Source organism: Callorhinus ursinus, unplaced genomic scaffold, assembly GCF_003265705.2.
Source record: "Callorhinus ursinus isolate GAN/ISIS: 27379988/994484 unplaced genomic scaffold, GSC_fseal_2.0 scaffold3, whole genome shotgun sequence".
In the NCBI taxonomy this organism is placed as follows: Eukaryota; Metazoa; Chordata; class Mammalia; order Carnivora; family Otariidae; genus Callorhinus; species Callorhinus ursinus.
This window is the reverse complement of record NW_027397065.1, coordinates 63,913,718-63,933,515: the sequence shown is the minus strand read 5'-3', so window position 1 is coordinate 63,933,515 and position 19,798 is coordinate 63,913,718. Positions and strand designations below refer to the sequence as shown.

Sequence of the window (19,798 nt, the reverse complement as noted above, 5' to 3'; positions counted from 1 at the left end):
GAAGAAAAAAAAGTAGAGGAAAATCTGGGTAAATAGAGATAAAAAAGAAATAAGGTGGTAGGCATGAATACAGATATATCTGTGTTCACAGTAGATGTAAGTGGATTCAACTTGCCACTTAAAATTCTCAGATTAGATTTAAAAATTACGATATATTCTGTTTACGAGTGATACACCTAAAATGTAATGACCTAGAAAGGTTGAGAGAAAGAGGAATAAAAAATAACAGGACAATACTAACCAAAAGATAACTGATTAATCTTATAAAATTAACTTAAGACAAAAATAGTCTTTAAGTCATAATTAGTCTAATTAGCCAAATGAGTGTCATTACTTAATGGTAAAGGGAACAATTTATCCTCCAGGAAAATTTGGCATTCCTTAGCCTCTGTGAATTTAACACAATATATTTAAAGCAAAAATTGACAGAATTAGGGTACCTGGGTGGCTCACTTGGTTAAGTGACTGCCTTCAGCTCAGGTCATGATCCTGGAGTCCTGGGATCGAGCCCTGCATTGGGATCCCTGCTCAGCAGGGACTCTGCTTCTCCCTCTGACCCTCTCCCCTCTCATGTGCTCGCTCTCTCTCTCTCAAATAAATAAATCTAAAAGAGAAAATTGACAGAATTAATGAGGAATAGACAAATCTACAATCATAATGGGAGATTCAGAAATTAAGACAACAGTAAGAGTACAGTAGTGAACAATACAAATGCATGTTTTTTCAGCTGAACATATATAGAACCCTTGTCTAATATTTTCTTTTCAAGCACATATGGATAAATCAGAAATAAGAAGAGGCTCACATCTAGGTCACAACTTGCTATGGACATGAGAAAGATGTACTTAATTATTTTGGGTAGTTCACAGAGTAGATTATATGTAGGTTGATCATGAAATGTGAGAATATGTTTGCGTACTCTCAAATGTGAGTGAATGTTTGTGAGTGAATGTTTATGTACTCTCAAAATTCATGTGTTGAAGCTCTAACCCCCAGTGTGGCTGCATTGGACATGAGACTCTTTGGAAGTAATTAAGGTTACATTAGGTTGTAAGGGTGGAGCCTGATCTTTTTTTTTTTAAAGATTTTATTTATTTATTTGACAGAGACACAGCAAGAGAGGGAACACAAGCAGGGGGAGTGGGAGAGGGAGAAGCAGGCTTCCTGCAGAGCAGGGAGCCCGATGCGGGGCTCGATCCCAGGACGTTGGGACCATGACCTGAGCTGAAGGCAGCCGCTTAACCGACTGAGCCACCCAGGCGCCCCAGGGTGGACCCTGATCTTATAGGTTTAGTGTGCTTATAAGAAGAGAAACACCACAGAGTCAGGTCTGCATATAACAAAGCAAGAAGGTGGGCATGTACAAGGCAAGAAGAAAGCCCTCAACAGAAACTAAATTACCTTGATCTTGGACTTCGAGCCTCCAGAACTGTGAGAAAATAAATTTCTGATGATTAGCCATCTAGCTTGTGTTATTTTGTTATGTTAACCTGAGCTGATTAATACAGGTTTGCAAGGCTGACAAGAGGCTGGGGAACAGGGAGTGGAAAAAAAGAAGGGTGTTGTGAGCAGGCAGAAAATTGCTATAGTGAAGGCTCAATGTATGCAAGAACATGTTATGGTGGTGAAATGTCATGTAATTAGTGCATGGCTGAGTTTTCTTATTAGGGGTAAGTGGAAAGATGAGGCTGATGAGATCAAATTCAGAGATCAGTACACAGCAGAGCGGCTTTCTGGAGGGCATGGAATTTGAATGAGCCTTGTAGAGGGTTACATTTTGATGAGCATGGTGGGGGTAGGCCACATCCTGTGTATGAAGAGTAAATGGCAGGAACAAAGGCATAATTTATAAGGTTAGATTTCAGATGATGCAAAAATCAACTTGCCTAGAATAGAAAGTTGATAAAGAAGATCAGACCTTTGACATAGAACTGGTGTGTGAGTAAACCCAAAGTACAGCTGTGCGGGGAAGTACATGCTTAGGTATGGGACTCCAAAGCTCGTTTGTAAGCTTTAGCCTTTCATGGCTGTAATTCAAGCATTTTAGGAGACTGAATAACAGTTTTCTGGGTGTGTGGGTTTTTTTGTTTTGTTTCCTGTTTTTTTTTTTTAAGATTTTATTTACTTATTTGAGAGAAAGGGAGAGAGTGTGTGAGAGAGAGCAAGCAAGCATGAGCGTGGGGGAGGGCAGAGAGAGGAGGAGAAGCAGGCTCCCCTCTGAGCAGGGGGCCCGATGTGGAGCTCGATCCCAGGACCCTGAGATCATGACCTGAGCCAAAATCAAGAGTCAGACGCTTAACTGACTGAGGCAACCAGGAGCCCCTGTTTTCTGTGTGTGTGTGTTTTTTTAAATAAGATTATATGCATTGAGTCTTTTGAAGGAAAATTGTCTTTTTATGGGTGTGCCTTTTTTTGTAAACATAGTAAAAGAAAATGATGAAATAATATGAAAAGCAAGGCTGTTGATGAATGTTCCAATAACAGCCTTAATTTTAAAGTGTGCACTAATTGATGAAGTTTATTAGCATTGTTAATGGATTAACTAAAACTTTGGGAGACAAAACAGGAGTGGGAGATTCCTTATGTCTATTACAATTCTCCTTCTGTTTCTCTTTTGGATGTATATCATAACCAGCATTTCCAGGGCTAGGGCAGAGATGGTGAATGAAGTAGATAGTTTGGAAATTTGGAAATGTTGTGAATGTGGCTTTGCAGTGGCCTTCTTAGATTTGGATAAATTATATTGGCCTTGAATGGAGTTGTTCAGTTTTTAGACTGTGGTTTAATAGTAGTAGATGGGTGGCAACCTTAGGGTGTTTTTTTAGGTTCTGAGTGAAAACTTTTCTACTGCTTGTATTTGATATGTGGGATATTGGCAGCCTTCTGGAGTTAGGGATCATAGGCAAGGGAAAGCTGCTATTACCATCTTGAATGTGAATGTTGTGGGATCTAGACAGACAAATTAGCATGATTTATTTTAGATTATTTGCATAGCAGTGTTTGGCCTGTGTGTCAACATTGAGTTCAAGTATTTCTGGGTTTTGAAGGAATCTTGTTTTTAATGGTTGGTTAGACTTAGGACCTAGTAATTTATTGATTCAGAAACTGAATTTAGTTCCTTCAGGCAATCAGTTTGGGGTAATGCTAAACAAAATTATAGGAGATTGTTTTATGTATCAGAATGCTAGTTAATATTTTCACAGTTTGGGATATATCAGAATTGTCCCTCCTCTCCTTTTTTCTCCCATGCTTCGTTTCATCACCAATAATCTTTTGTGCTTTTATTTCCTTTTGTGTCTTCAGCCCTTTTCTTTCTACCAGCTCTTGGCTTTAAGCTTGCAAACATACTAAAATCTTCCTTTAATTCAGTTTTCCCTCCAAGCTACTGTACAATTTCCTCTTTCTCGCCATATGTTTCAAAAGTAGTATCTGTATTACCACCTCTGCTTTGTCACCACATTTTCTCCTGAAATCTTTGTTAGTTTTTGCCCTTATAATTTCACTGAAACTGTCCTCCCACAGATCCTCACTGGCAAAATCAAAATATCCTAATCCAAAGGCCATTTTTCTGTTCTCATTCTGTACCTCTGCAATATTGGACAGCATTGATTTTTTCTTTCTTGAAACTCTTTCTTTGACATTTATATATACTGTTGGTTTGCTGCCTCTCTGTTTATTCAATAGATAATTATTTAGCACTTTTTTTTTTTTTAAAGATTTTATTTGTCAGAGAGAGAGGGAGAGAGAGACAGAGAGCAAGCACAAGCAGGGGGAGTGGCAGGCAGAAGGAGAAGCAGGCTCTCCGCGTAGCAAGGAGCCCGATGCGGTACTCGATCCTAGGACTCTGGGATCATGACCTGAGCCGAAGGCAGACGCTTAACGACTGAGCCACCCAGGCGCCCCTATTTAGCACTTTTTATGAGTCAGGTACTTTCCAGGTGTTGGGGATACAACAATGAATAAAGCCAACAAGTCCCTGCTCTGATGATGCTTACATTTCTGCTAGAGTCTCTTACTATTTCATATTTCCTCACATTTCCCCAACCATAAGCATTCCCTGAGGATCTGTCCTTGCTTGCCGTGTCATTTCATGTTTGGCCTGGGTAGAGTCTCCTACGTTTTCTTGTCCTCATGACTCCTCTTCACTGAGAGCAGCTGGAAGCATTGCCCCATCTCGTTTGAACTTCAGACCCAGCTTTCTAATGACTTATGAAACATGTCCACATTTAAGCTCCAACAGTATTCTAAATTCAACTTCTAAGATCAACCTCAGGCTTTTATTTTCTTCCACTTAAACTTTTGTTGAAGCCACTTAGCTTGTCTCTTTGCCTTTAGGATCTTCTGTTCAATCCCTTTTCCTCACTGCTTTAAGATTAAACTATTTGTAACACGAGTCACATTGCAAATAATAGTACTCAGTCCCTAAATGAGGGAAAATAAACTACCACAGCAGTCAGGACTCCATCTGGGGATTCTTGAATACAATTTATTTTGTTGCTCAGAAACTTATAAAGCACTGTGGCCTTTTATTTTTTTTTTATTTTTAAATATTTTATGTCTTTATTTGACAGAGAGAGCACAAGCAGGGGGAGCGGTAGGCAGAGGGAGAAGCAGGCTCTCCACTGAGCAGGGAGCCCAATGTGGGGCTCGATCCCAGGACCCAGGGATCATGACCTGAGCTGAAGGCAGACGCTTAACCCACTGAGCTACCCAGGCGCCCTGCACTGTGACATTTTAGAGAGAGATTCTACTTAGGAGGAAGGCAGTCAAGCTCACATATTTGACTGGCTAAATATTTCAATAGGTATTATTGAATTAATGGAAAAAATTTTTTTTCTTTTTTTCATTAACATATAATGTATTATTTGTTTTAGGGGTACAGGTCTGTGATTCAACAGTCTTACACAATTCACAGCACTCACCATAGCACATACCCTCCCCAGTGTCCATCACCCAGTTACCCCATCCCTCCCACCCCCTCCACTCAGCAACCCTGTTTGTTTCCCGAGATTAAGAATCTCTTATGGTTTGTCTCCCTCTCTGGTTCCATCTTGTTTCATTTTTCCATCCCTTCCCCAATGATCCTCTGTCTTGTTTCTCAAATTCCTCATATCAGGGGCACCTGGGTGGTTCATTTGTTAAGCATCTGCCTTAGGCTCAGGTCATGATCCCAGAACCCTGGGATCGAGCCCCACATCGGGCTCCCTGCTCAGTGGGAAGCCTGCTTCTCCCTCTCCCACTCCCCCTGCTTGTATTCCTTCTCTTGCTGTCTCTCTTTCTGTCAAATAAATAAATAAAGTCTTTAAAAAAAATTCCTCATATCAGTGAGATCATATGGTAATTGTCTTTCTCTGATTGACTTATTTTGCTTAGCATAATACCCTCTAGTTCCATCCACATCGTGGCAAATGGCAAGATTTCATTTTTGATGGCTGCATAATATTCCATTGTATAGGGGCTCCTGGGTGGCTCAGTCATTAAGCGTCTGCCTTCGGCTCAGGTCATGATCCCAGGGTCCTGGGATTGAGCCCCATGTCGGGCTCTCTGCTCGCTGGGAAGCCTGCTTTTCCCTTTCCCACTCCCCCTGCTTGTGTTCCCTCTTTCGCTGTCTCTCTGTCAAAATAAATAAATAAAATCTTAAAAAAAAAATATTCCATTGTATATACATACCACATCTTCTTTATCCGTTCATCTGTTGATGGACATCTAGGCTCTTTCCATAGTTTGGCTATTGTGGACATTGCTGCTATAAACATTAGGGTGCACGTACCCCTTTGGATCACTCCATTTGTATCTTTGGGGTATATACCCAGTAGTGCAATTGCTGGGTCATAGAGGAGCTCTATTTTCAACTTTTTGAGGAACCTCCATACTGTTTTCCAGAGTGGCTGCACCAGCTTGCATTCCCACCAACAGTGTAGGAGGGTTCCCCTTTCAATGGAAAAATATTTTTAAAATAACCTTTTTTTTTTTTTTTTTTTAACCCAGTGGTTCTTAGTATGAATGTAAGAATCACCTTTGGTACAATTAAAAAATATGTATGCTTCGCTTTGTTATCTGGAGATGGATTCAGTAGGACTGGGGTGGATCCTGCCCCAACACCTGCAATCTGTGTTGTAACAAAAGGCTCCACAGGTAAGCCTCTTCCCAGTTCACCTGTTGCACTGCCTCTTCCCAATCTGCTGTGGCTGCTTACTTAAATAATTTAACTATATTAGGGTACCTCTGTAAGTTTTGACCTGTATCATGTATCGTGGGTATTTAAGGACATGGGATATTGCTTACAGAGTAACGTTTCTCAAAAAGAAGGATATGGTGTTGCTGCCTTGTTTCTCTGTGACAGCGAGGCCATTTTGTTTTCGTATAAGGCTTGTAAGAGGGGCGCTTGGATGGCTCAGTTGTTAAGTGTCCGCCTTTGGCTCAGGTTATGGTCCCGGGGTCCTGGGATTGAGCCCCGCATCAGGCTCCCTGCTCAGCCAGGAGCCTGCTTCTCCCTCTCCCACTCCTCCGCTTGTGTTCCCTTTCTTGCTGTCTCTCTCTCTCTGTCAAATAAATAAAATCTTAAAAAAAAAAAAAAGACTTGTAAGAATATTCTTTCCCCCAAATAACTTAGAAGTAACATTTATTTTGATTATTATTTTGCAAAAAGTATTTCTTCCATAATATGTGGTGGTTGATTGTCTTTAGAAGTGTTACTGTTCGTTGCTTTTGACATGAGAGAGATGGTAAATGCCTGGCCTTTTGTATCATACCCAGTTTTAGGTCTTTTTATGCTTATCTTGAATTATACCTATTAAATCATAACCATCATGGTTTGTGAAGGACTATGAACAGGTAAATAGTTTAGGAGTTGAGCCAGTAGCTCTGACAGTTGTTTTAATTATTGAAACTATATTACCAAGTATTGAGAGCCTTAAAAATCTTATTTCCTTTAATCTCAGTAATATTACTTCTGGGATTCTAACCTGAGGAAATTTGGAAAAAGCTTTATGCCCAAAGATAGTTATCACAGTACTATTTATAATAATGATTTTCAGAATGTGTTCCATGGGAGTGGTGGGTTGGGGCATTGAATCTCCTATCTATTTCCATTTGAGGGAACTGATAAGAGCATGTCCATATCACTGGTGGTACCAGGAAACTGACTTCTTGTCTTAAGTGCACTTCATATATTTCTAATAAGCGGACTTCGCAGAAAGTGAAATTTGTTCTGACTCTTAAAGGCAAAATATAAATAAATTTTAGGTTTATGTTATGTTGGGCTTGCTGAGAGCTTCCTCTTGTCAGAAAGTTTTCATGTCTAAAAATGTTTGAAAATAACAGACATGTGAAATAATTAGAATAATTAGAAATAACGTGAATACATGTCTAGTAACAGGAGGAAGGACAAGTAAATTGTTTAGTTATACAATATTATGCAGTCATTGAACATGTTTAATAAGAGCTTTCAATAGCACTAGGGAATGATGTAAAACTGTCTAGACAATATGATTTCAAAAATTTAAATGATACACATGCATGGAAAAAAGTATTTGCTTGTTTCTGGATTGTGGGAATGAAGATAATGTGTTTTTTTTTTCCCTGCCTTATACCTTTCTATTCTTTTCTAGTTTCCATATTGATCATAAGTTGTGCCTGTGATTAGAAACAAATAATGGAGTTACATTCAGTTAACATTCCTTCATTATAAGCCAATTAAGATCTTAACTTAAAAATTAGAATAGATAGGGTGATGGGCATTAAGGAGGGCACTTGGTGTTACTACAACTGATGGATCACTAAATTCTACCCCTGAAACTAATAATACACTCTATTTTAACTAAATTGAATTTAAATAAAAAACTAAAAAAGAGAGAAGAAAGGAAAAAAATTACAACAGATAGAGAAAAAACTCCAAACAGAATAATATTGGACATAAATATAAAATAAATCTTAAGTACTGTGAATAAATTCCTATCTTACCTTGTCCCAAAAAGAATTTAATGAAGTGAAATGCTATAAGAAAGCATAAATTAGGAAGAATGAAGGAAAATAGAAAAGCAAGAACATAACATTAACATAAAACATAGGAAGCAGAGTTCTAAATATTTGCTAATGGGTAGGTCACAAAACCTGGTCACCATCATTGGTTACTCTCTTTCCCTCCTGCCCCACATCAATTCGTTACAAGTCTCATTAGCTCTATCTCCAGCCAGATCGCTCCTTTTCTGTCCATCTCTTTTACTACCACCTTAGTGAATCCAGTATCACTCCAACAGCAGTAGCCACTTAGATTGTCTCCCAGCTTCCACTGTTAACTGGAGTATTATAATAGTAATCCAGGCAGTAAAAAGAAGTAACATATAGATACAGGGAAACAATATAGAGTAGTGTTTAAGAGAGTGGATTTTGGAGCCACATGGAGCTTTCACTTTCAAGCTGTGTGACTTTGGGCACGTTACTTAGCCTCTCTTGTATCTTTCTTTCCTCCTCTGTAAAATGGGGCTAATAAAATACTCAACTGGAATTTTGTAGATGATTCAATGAGTGAATGAATGTATTTGGAACCCTTAGAATGGTGCCTGTTATTTGATGTCATGGCCATCTATTTATATATGTAACAAAAAAATAAAAAATTTTTAATGTAATTTCTAATAAAAACATCTAAAAATGAAACTAAAAGGAAACTTTTTAATACCTTATTAAATAATTCATTCATGTTTCCTGCCAGCAGTCAGTATTATAAATAATTAAGGAGCATTAGAGGTATTCCCTTTAAAATCTAGAATAAAAGATGGTAACTGTTGCATTATTATTTGAGACATTTTTGCCAATTAAGTCAAATTGAAGTAATCAAAATTGCATATTAGGAAGAAGTGAGATTGTTGTATTTAGTGTGACTCTACCTAAAATAAAAAAGAACTAATCAAAACATTTATAACAAAATAATTTATAGTAGTCAGTTTATTTTTATTTTATTTTTTTGTATGCAATTTAAAGGGTTAATGAAAAAAAGATACCTGTTTTACAACAGGAACAACAACAGTGAATTAGGAGTAAACTTAGTGGAAGATATGTCTGAATATAAATAACAGTATAAAGCTTTTCAGTACAAAAAAGAATTTAAGTAAATAAGAACCATTAAAAATCAGTAAATATTTCTTTTTCCCCCCACAGAGGTTAAATTACTTGCCCAGTTTGCTTATTTGCTCACTTACCTAGCTATTAAGTGATAGAGTTGCTATTTAAACCCAGGCTCTCTATGCTTTTAACATTATTATGCTACCTCCCTTAACTTGGAAGCTGTGGAGTTGGACTGTGAGCCCGTTTTAAGGGGCCGACCTATCTATCAGTTAGTACCTTACAGCAGTCCCCCCTTATCTGTGGGGGATGCATTCCAAAATCCCCAGTGGATTCCTGAAACCAGAGATGGTACCAAACCCTGTGTATACTATGTTTTTTGCTATACGTATATGTCTGTGATAAAGTTTAGTTTATAAATTACGCACAGTAAGAGATGAACAACAGCTAATGATAAAAATAGAACAGTTATAACGATATACTGTAATAAGAGGTGAATATGGTCTCTATTGAAATACTTGTGATGATGTGAGGTGATAAAATGCCTATGTGACGAGGTGAAGTGAGGTGAGTGACATAGGCTTTGGTGCTACAGCGTGTTAGGCTACAATTGACCTTCTGAACTTGGTTGACAGCGGGTAATGAAACTGGAAAATGAAACCTTGTTAAGGGAGGACTACTGTATTATGTAATTTGGCTGCTGCTGACAAAATGGAAAATAACAATGGCTTAAACGAGATAGAAGTCTTTTCTTTCTATCGCTACATCAAAAACTAATGATGTAATGTATGGTGATTAACGTAATAAAAAAAAAAGAAAGAAACATAAATGCAATCAACAGCTAAATGGACCGGAACTAGTTTGTGGGCCCAGGGTACCACAGATTAGCTTGCTTCCGTCCTTTTGTTTTGCCATCCTCAATAATTTGGGCTTCAAGATGTACGCTCAAACTGTAGCCATGATTTTTGCATTTTTGTCAGCAGGAATGCAGAAGGGATAAAGAAGGCTACTGATTTTGAACTTAATCTTTTACATGGGAAATATAATATTTACTTTACGAAGCTAGGATTGTAGCTAAAATTCAGTGCTTCCATTTAGAAAGGATGGATGATACGGAGTGGGGGGAGCCATTTAGCAACTCTGTAGTGAGCATAAATTTATATTCAGTGTTTGGTGCTTTCAGTTATAGTAATGGCAAATTATTTACTTTTTAGAAAAAAATTTCAGCCATTGTGAATAGTCCTTTACTATTGTATGATATAGACTTACTTGATTTTATTTTGTTTACTTTAAACATATAGCTACTGTTCTCCAAAGGAACAGAAGATGTAAAATTTGTGGGTACTAATGCAATCTTTAAATTCTTGGGATTGGTTACTATATTAGCATGCATGAATTTCATTTGATTTTTTTTTTTTTTAGTTTAGTTGTACTATTTTTTCTTAAGAAATGAGTTGTAGTCTTTTTGGTTCATTTTGTTAAAGAAAGAATCTCTAAAACTAGTCCCAAGGCTAGCTCTAAGATAATAGTCAAGTTCATCTAGATATTTGTCAGGTTCATTTATACAGAGAATCATTGAAATACTCGTAAGGGAAATGGAGTTATAGAAATGGACTTTTTAAGGGACACCTGGGTGGCTCAGTTGTTAAACGTCTGCCTTCGGCTCAGGTCATGATCCCAGGGTCCTGGGATCAAGCCCCACATTGGGCTCCCTGCTCAGCAGGAAGCCTGCTTCTCCCTCCTCTTCCACTCCCCCTGTTTGTGTTCCCTGTCTCGCTGTGTCTCTCTCTGTCAAATAAATAAATAAAATTCTTTAAAAAAAAGGAAATGGACTTTAAAAAACTTTACAGGATTCCTTTTTTTATTTTTTAAAAATAATTTAAAATACATATTTTTATTTTTTGCCTCAAAAAGTGACATTTATTCAAAGGAGAAAAGAAAAATGACAAGATGTCCATCCCTTGGCTCCCTTCCCTCCCCCCTCCTGCTCCTCTTCAGCACCCCCCGGCCAAACCCTGAGTAGGGCTAGGTAGGAGGACAGCTGCTCAGATAAGGTCAGCAGCACTGAGGGGCATCTCCTCACTGGAGGTGTTGTAGAAGGTTTTGATATCTCGAAGAGTCTTCTTGTCTTCTTCTGTCACCCTGATAGCCTCAGCCTTACAGCCAAATTGGCCAGCACAACTGATTCTGTGGATATATAGTTTTCCCTGTTGGTGGGAAGGTCATAGTTGATGACTAAAGAAACCTGCTGCACATCAATGCTCTGGCCTAGGTCAAGAGAGAGGACAATTTCAGTGTGTGAATGAGAAAAGGACACAGTCTATCCAAAAGAGTTTGAAGTATCTGTGTAGGCAGCCAAAGGAACACAAAGAAAGCAAACACCCCCTCTTCTCCAACAACGTAAGGCATGCCAGATTTTAGTCCAAGTTGCTACTTCCTGAAGAGGGGCGTCAGCAGGCCCTTTGGAGAGGGAATCATCTTGGATTTTATAGAAGGCTTCCTTAACAGAGAAAGTACATTTTATTTTTTAATTTTTAATTTTTTAAAATTTTTGAAGATTTTATTTGTTTGAGACACGGAGACACAGAGAGAGAAAGCATGAGCAGGGAGAGGCAGAGGGAGAAGCAGGCTCCTCGCTGAGCCAGGAGCCCGATGTGGGGCTTGATCCCATGACCCTGGGATCATGACCTGAGCCGAAGGCAGACGCTTAACCATCTGAGCCACCCAGGCACCCCTATTTTTTAATTTTTTTTAAATTTTATTTATTTGACAAAGAGCAAGTGCACAAGTAGGGGAGCAGCGGGCAGAGGGCGAGGGAGAAGCAGGCTCCCTGCTGAGCAGGAACCCGGATGTGGGGCTCGATCCCAGGACACTGGGATCATGACCTGAGCCGAAGGCAGATGCTTAACGACTGAGCCACCCAGGCACCCCGAGAAAGTGTATTTTAAATGCTTCAATGTAGGGCGCCTGGGTGACTCATTCGGTTGTGCTTCTGCCTTCGGCTCAGGTCATGATCCCAGGGTCCAGGGATCCAGGCCTGCAGTGGCCTCCCTGCTCAGTGGGGAGTCTGCTTCTCCCTCTGGCCCTGACACACTCTCTCTTTCTCAAATAAATAAATAAAATCTTAAAAAAAGAAATGCTTCAATTTAGGGATATATGCTTCTTCAGTGAAGCAAGTTATACCTGTAAACAAAATTAGCAATTTTTCCTCAGTTGTGTATGTGTATTTTTAAAGATTTTATTTATCAGAGAGAGAGAGCGAGCACAAGCACGAGCAGTGGGGAGGGGCAGAGGGAGTGGGAGAAGCCGACTCTGCTGAGCAGGGAGCTGGATGCGAGACTTGATCCCAGGACCCTGGCATCACAACCTGAGTTGAAGGCAGATGCTTAACCAACTGAGTCACCCAGGCTCCCCTCCTCAGTTGTGTTTATGATTATCATTTTTTAAAATAAATTTTTCTGGGGCGCCTGGGTGGCTCAGTTGGTTAAGCGACTGCCTTCGGCTCAGGTCATGATCCTGGAGTCCCAGGATCGAGTCCCACATCGGGCTCCCTGCTCAGCAGGGAGTCTGCTTCTCCCTCTGACCCTCTTCCCTCTCATGCTCTCTGTCTCTCATTCTCTCTCTGTCAAATAAATAAATAAAATCTTTAAAAAAAATAAAATAAATTTTTCTGATTATATTTAAATGTATTTCCCTTCTGTTGCTTTCCTTCTGGTATTTCTTTCATTTTTTTTTAAATTTTATTTTACTATGTTATGTTAATCACCATACATTACATCATTAGTTTTTGATGTAGTGTTCCATGATTCATTGTTTGTGTATAACACCCAGTGCTCCATTCAATATGTGCCCTCCTTAATACCCATCACCAGGCTAACCAATCCTCCCTCCTCCCTCCCCCCCCCCCCTCTAAAACCCTCAGTTTTTTTCTCAGAGTCCATAGTCTTTCACGGTTCATCTCCCCCTCCGATTTCCCCCGCTTCATTTTTCCCTTCCTACTATCTTTTTTTTTTTTTTAACATATAATGTATTGTTTCAGAGGTACAGGTCTGTGATTCAACAGTCTTACACAATTCACAGCGCTCACCATAGCACATATCCTCCCCAATGTCTATCACCCAGCCACCCCCTCCCTCCCACCCCCCCACCACTCCAGCAACCCTCAGTTTGTTTCCTGAGATTAAGAGTCTCTTTATGGTTTGTCTTATGATTATCATTTTTTAAGAGGAGTTTTACCTCCTTCCCGCTCTCTTTTATTATTTTCTACACCTGGCATATAATTCAGTTCCCATTTAGCACTGGTTGTATCAGTAATTCAGGATATATTTCTTAAGGACATATCTAATTTTTCATCAGTATAGGCTAACATATGGAAGGTCTGATTTTTTTTTTTAAGATTTTATTTATTTATTTGACACAGAGAGAGACAGCTAGAGAGGGAACACAAGCAGGGGGAGTGGGAGAGGGAGAAGCAGGCTCCCCGCTGAGCAGGGAGCCTGATGCAGGGCTTCATCCCAGAACCCTGGGATCATGACCTGAGCTGAAGGCAGATGCTTAACGACTGAGCCACCCAGGTGCCCTTGGAAGGTCTGATTTTTAAATGTATCAGACCCTACCAGTTCCTGTTTGCCCATTAATTCTCCGTAATAGAGTTTTGAGTTGGTACTGGTCAAAATTTAATGCATCCTTCCCAATCCTCTAGTTCCTGCTTGTTAAAATTCTGTCCAGCCTTTAGGGACCATTTCAACTGTGATTTCTTCCATGCAACCTCTCCAGATGCCAACTGCATGTTTTACTTCCCAGGCTTGGTTTCTGCCTTCCATAGCAAACACAAACTACTTTCCTTGTTAATTCGTTATATATGTGCTTGTCTTAACTCCTCTCCCTCCACTTTGCAATCATTTGTAATGATCTCAAGTATAGGGACTTGTATATAAATGGTTCAGTAATTTTTAAAAACTCTTAAAACCTCTGGCGTGTCTTTATACAGTACATACAGAGTAAATATTTGTCAAGTGGATTGAGTGTATTTAGCTTTTATAATTGAACAGTTCATTTTATGACATTTGAGAGTGTTCTCTCTTTGTGACTTAGCAATCCTTAGTTTTTACATGGAAAATGGAAGTAGGGATCAAGGAATCAGAGGAAATACGAATATAGAAATGTATAAAGATACCTATTTCTGGAAGAACCATTATATTTGCCTTCTCCTAAGTTTACAATTAATTTTTTTTCTGAATATACAATTTAGTTATATAATAGTTTAATAACTGTAGGAGGTGCTCTATGAGTCAAATGATATTAGTTAATTTAATTGCATAGATTGTAACTACTTATGAACCTACCTGTCAAGTGAGGCAAAAAAAGTTACAGTTTTCTCTTCTTAAAACAGTCTGACAAAAAGGGATTGTGATTGTTTTTATTGAGATATAATTTATATATGATAATGTTCACAGATCTTAAGGGTTCATTTGGTGAGTGTTGATGATTGTATATTTTGTGTTTAGGTACCATCCAAAACAACATGTAGGACATTTCCATCACCCAAATAGTTCTTTGTGCCCCCTTCTAGTCACAAAACTTTTAAAGAATGAGTTATTGGTAGCTGTATAATTGGAGGGAAAATTATGAGAGAACATAATTAGGAGGTACAGTAAAAACTATACCACCTGGTTATGATTAATTTTTGTTATTTTTTTATATTCAGTTTACTTCAGTTGCTGGTTAGCAGTTGGTCTAGTGTTACTACTGTTAAGGTCACTGGAATGGAAATGTTAATGTTGTATATCATAATTCTTTTGATGACAAGCTCGCTTTTTTCTTCCTTTATTCCATTTTACTTACCTACAGTGGTAATGGAATTGTTCTTTCAAATAGAATGCAAATGAAAACAGTATGCAAACCATTACTCAACTTTGACAAACTACACCAATTGTTAACTAATTAGAAGTATTTAGTATTTGAAGATTTATTATTTTTCTTTGAGTTTAATGAAGAAAAATTCGAATTGGTAGGGTCAGAGAAAAGAGGTAAAAAATAATTTTTAAATCGTATCTATTGTGCCTGATTCTGACTTTTTTAAAAGTAAAAAAGGTTGTAACTAATAGTTAAGTGGAGACTTTGGGATTATTTATTTCTTTAAATTTAATTTTATTATGTTAATCACCATACATTACATCATTAGTTTTTGATGGAGTGTTCCATGATTCATTGTTTGCATATAACACCCAGTGCTCCATGCAGTACATGCCCTCCTTAATACCCATCACCAGGCTAACCCATCCCCCCACCCCCTCCCCTCTAGAACCCTCAGTTTTTTTTTTTTTTAAGATTTATTTATTTATTTGAGAGAGCGAGAATGAGAGAGAGAGAGAGCACATGAGAGGGGGGGAGGGTTAGAGGGAGAAGCAGGCTCCCCGCTGAGCAGGGAGCCCGATGCGGGACTTGATCCAGGGTCTCCAGGATCATGACATGAGCCAAAGGCAGTCGCCCAACCAACTGAGCCACCCAGGTGCCCTTGAACCCTCAGTTTGTTTCTCAGAGTCCATAGTCTCTCATGGTTCATCTCCCCCTCCAATTTCCCCCCTTTCGTTTTTCCCTTCCTACTATTTAACTTATATTGTATTATTTGTTTCAGAGGTACAGGTCTGTGATTCATCAGTCTTACACAATTCACAGCGCTCACCATAGCACATACCCTCCCCAATATCTATCACCCAGCCACCCCATCCCTCCCACCCCCCACCACTCCAGCAACCCTGTTTCCTGAGATCAAAAATTCCTCATATCAGTGAGATCATATGATACATGTCTTTCTCTGATTGACTTATTTTGCTTAGCATAATACCCTCTAGTTCCATTCACGTCATTGCAAATGGCAAGATTTTGTTTTTTTTTCTTGAGATTTTGGGATTATTGAGGATTTTTATTAGCCTTGCTATCTTCTTTCCTGTTACTGCAGAAAACTGAAAGTTGCATTTTTATTACAGTAGCTAAAGGCTAGATGTGAGCACCTGTTTTCCATGAACTTTCTTTCTTTTTTTTTTTTTTTAAGATTTTATTTATTTATTTGAGAGAGAATGAGAGACAGAGAGCACAAGAGGGAAGAGGGTCAGGAGGAGAAGCAGACTCCCTGCTGAGCAGGGAGCCCGATGCGGGACTCAATCCCGGGACTCCAGGATCATGACCTGAGCCGAAGGCAGTCGCTTAACCAACTGAGCCACCCAGGTGCCCCTTCCATGAACTTTCTCTGACTCCCTGGTTGGCACGTTCTGTGGTGAAGAGTCCCAAGTTTGGGCCACCACTGTGCTTCTTTGACTTTTGGTCTGAGGCTTCTCATCCCCTTGGCCTTGGTCATTGCCAACCACCTGTATCAGTCCGTCTCTTTCCTTCATGCATAGGGAAAGGTTGAAGAATTAACAGTGGGTAAAAGTTCTTTTAGTTCTCAGAAGTTGATATGAGAATGAGATGATTTAAGTAAACACAAGATAGAGATTGACACATACTAAGCACTCAGAATTGCAGGGCTTTATAATTACCATATTTGATTAATGACCAATTTTAATTTAATTGCAGCTGAGTGGGAAGAAGAGTCTTAAAAAAAATGTGAGGAAACTTAATGATCTTAACTTCAGAGGAAATTAATGTTCCTTAAAACAGAACAATTTAATTACACCTGCAAGATTCTGTCAGCAGAGGATGCTAGAAGCTCTATTCCAAAACCCAGTGAATGTGCTCCTTACCGTTTCCAAGCTGCAAACATGTGAAGGCCTTCATTCTTTAAATGGGCACTAGGGGGCAATAGAGACATTTTGGCTTTTGGCAAAAATGCATTTTATTTGAACTGTCTCCTGTCTACAGTGGAAGGAAAAAAAAATCTTATAAACAATGTCTTCTATAAATTGGAACAAGTGAGGTTTAGGTTGAGAATAATGCTGGAATAATCATTTTTTTAAAAAAGAATAATGCAGAAAAATTATAAATATTCTTTTATGATTTGACAGTATTGTATTTACAGGGTTTTTTTTGGGTATTTTTAAGCTTTTTAAGTCAGTAATTATATAATAAGGCTTAATGGCAGGAAGGTTAAGGATAGCCTCTTTATAATTTAAGTCTATAAGGTCAAATAAGAAAGTTTGTATTTCTCTGATCACCAGAGTAGTCCAAACTTTTAAAAACAGATGTCAGATCTTATCACTTCCCTGCTTCCCTTGTCACTTTCCTATCAGTAAACCCTCCAATTTCTTCCTGTCACAATGTTAAGAAATCTAAGTTTCCTGCCTTGACCTCTAAGGCCTGCATGACTTGGCCTCTTCACATCTTTCTGACTTCATCCCCTTCCACTCCCTGTCTTGCTCACTCTTCTCTACCCATAGTGACCTTTCTGCTTTTCTCTTAGCAACTATGTTTTTTCCCTCACAGAGCTTCTCTCTTTACTCTTTCCTCTACACGAAATAGCTCTCAGAGCTTTACATGACTCCCTCTTTTATTTGGATCTTTGTGGAAGTGTTTCCTCTTTGACCACCTTATATAAGTACCTCCACTCTCTCTACTGCACTGCTTTTTCTGACATTGCTTTATGGTAGTTACCATTGTTTGACATTTTTTGTTTATTGGTTTGTTGTCTTTCTCCTCACAGTAATACAAGTTCTGTGAGGGCAGTTACATTGTCGTATCCCTAGTGGCTTGACTGGTACCTGGCACACGGTAGATGCTCAAGGAATATTTGTTCAATGAATGGCCATCCTTGGCTGTGGTTGGAGTTTACTCTCTTGACCCTAAACATTTCACTGAATCAAAGCTAGCTTCTGATATAGTCATACTTATCCTTTAGAAGCTCAGGAGTCAATACTCACTCTCACATCTTCAGGCTACTCCTGCAACAATTCCTTTGTTAAAAGGCTGCGGTCCTTTTTTTTTTTTTTTTTTTAAAGATTTTATTTATTTATTTGACAGGGAGAGACAGCGAGAGAGGGAACACAAGTGGGGGGAGTGGGAGTGGGAGAGGGAGAAGCAGGCTTCCCGTGGAGCAGGGAGCCCGATGCGGGGCTCGATCCCAAGACCCCGGGATCATGACCTAAGCCGAAGGCAGACGCTTAACGACTGAGCCACCCAGGTGCCCCGGCTGCGGTCCTTTTTAAGCTCCCATTGCCAGGTAGGCTTTTGTATCCTCTCAAGTGGCAGCCAGGAACAATCACTAGTGTGTGTCCTTTCTGCCTTTGAGCAATGGCTTTTTTTTCCCCCCCAACAAATATTTTGTGTAATTGTAATGTGAATGACACTGCTAGCATGAACCATTTTCTTTATTTCCTTACAATAGTGTGTAGTGATGAAGATGGACTATTTTTTTTTTTTTTTTAAGATTTATTAGAGAGAGAGTGAGTGCATGTGTGCATGCACAGGGTTGGGGTAGGGGAGAGGGAGAGGCAGAGAGAATCTCAAGCAGACTCCTCGCATAGCCCAATTCGGGGCTTGATCTCACCACCCTGAGCTCATGATGCAAGCCAAAATCACGAGTTGGACGTGTAGCCGACTGAGCCCTGCAGGTGCCCCCAAAGATGGACTAGTTTATGCAAATAATACAAAGCATAATTTAAGTGCAATGAGGAAGGCAGGAGGGTACTTTTTATCTGACTGATTGTAGTCTCCTTAATTACAGGTTGTTTTAACATAAAACTTTATTTACTCTGGTAAATTTCTGTCATGATGATACAAATCTTGCAGATGTAAATTGTCATTAAGTCTATGGAAGTGATGTTAAGGATGTCCTTTGCTCTACCAAAGCCATTATCAAATGAGGATTTAGTTGAGTTACACCAGTTCTTAAGTAAAAGAAGGAATATTGACAAGGGTGGTAAATGATTTGATTATCATAGAATTAAGAGCTTTTGAGAAAACTTGAATATTTTTTTGCAAAAACAGTCCTCTTAATAATCCTTGCCAAAGTCAGTCCTATAGAGTCTTGATGCCATCTTATGTCAAAAATTTTAGTTGGAAAATGACTCCTCCCACTCCCATCCCATTCTCTCTCTGCTCATAACACTGCTGTTTTGTTTTGTTTTTTTCACACTTTATATTTTTGATCCTAGGTTCAGAGGGTTAAATTATTCACACATCATACTTCTATTAATACTGTTGTAATTGGCTGTAAAAAAAAAAATACTATTGTAATAGTAATTGGGCCTTCCAAAGCCCTTCGCTTGTTATTTATCTATGTGGAATTTTTTATCTTTTTTATCTTTTGTTTTCCTTTCTAGATCCTAACATCTTCCTACATATGCCTCACCTCTTGGCTTTGTTTCACTCATGTTTCCTTTCGCCTTAAAGCTTTTTTTTTTTAAACTTAATTCAGTGTAATTCCCCCCCATTTCTTATTTCAGTTTGTTATTTTATTATTTTATTTCTTAACAATATTATTTTTGAGTAATCTTTATACCCAACATGAGGCTTGAACTTATAACCTTGAGATCAAGAGTCACACACTCTGTCCACTGAACCAGCCAGGCATCCCACTCAGTTTATTATTTAAAAATTTTTCTTTGAGTTGCTTTATTTATAGATTTTATTTTTTCTTCTGCCTTCCCAACGATAAGTAGACTTTTTTTTTTTAAGATTTTATTTATTTATTTGACAGAGAGAGAGACAGCGAGAGAGGGAACACAAGCAGGGGGAGTGGGAAAGGGAGAAACTGGTTTCCCACCGAGCAGGGAGCCCGATGTGGGGCTCCATCCCAGGACCC

The 19,798-nt window shown here is 38.9% G+C and overlaps 1 protein-coding gene and 1 non-coding gene across 4 annotated transcripts in view; one reads left to right on the top strand and one right to left on the bottom strand.

Annotated features, from left to right (window-relative positions):
- The window catches only part of WDR70 (WD repeat domain 70), a 293,077-nt gene that overhangs the window by 22,255 nt on the left and 251,024 nt on the right, over positions 1 to 19,798 (top strand). The window lies entirely within an intron of this gene.
- LOC112820506 (small nucleolar RNA SNORA67) lies at positions 11,404 to 11,545 on the bottom strand. The gene has a single exon (XR_003207170.1). It is a non-coding gene; the product is annotated as a small nucleolar RNA SNORA67 (small nucleolar RNA).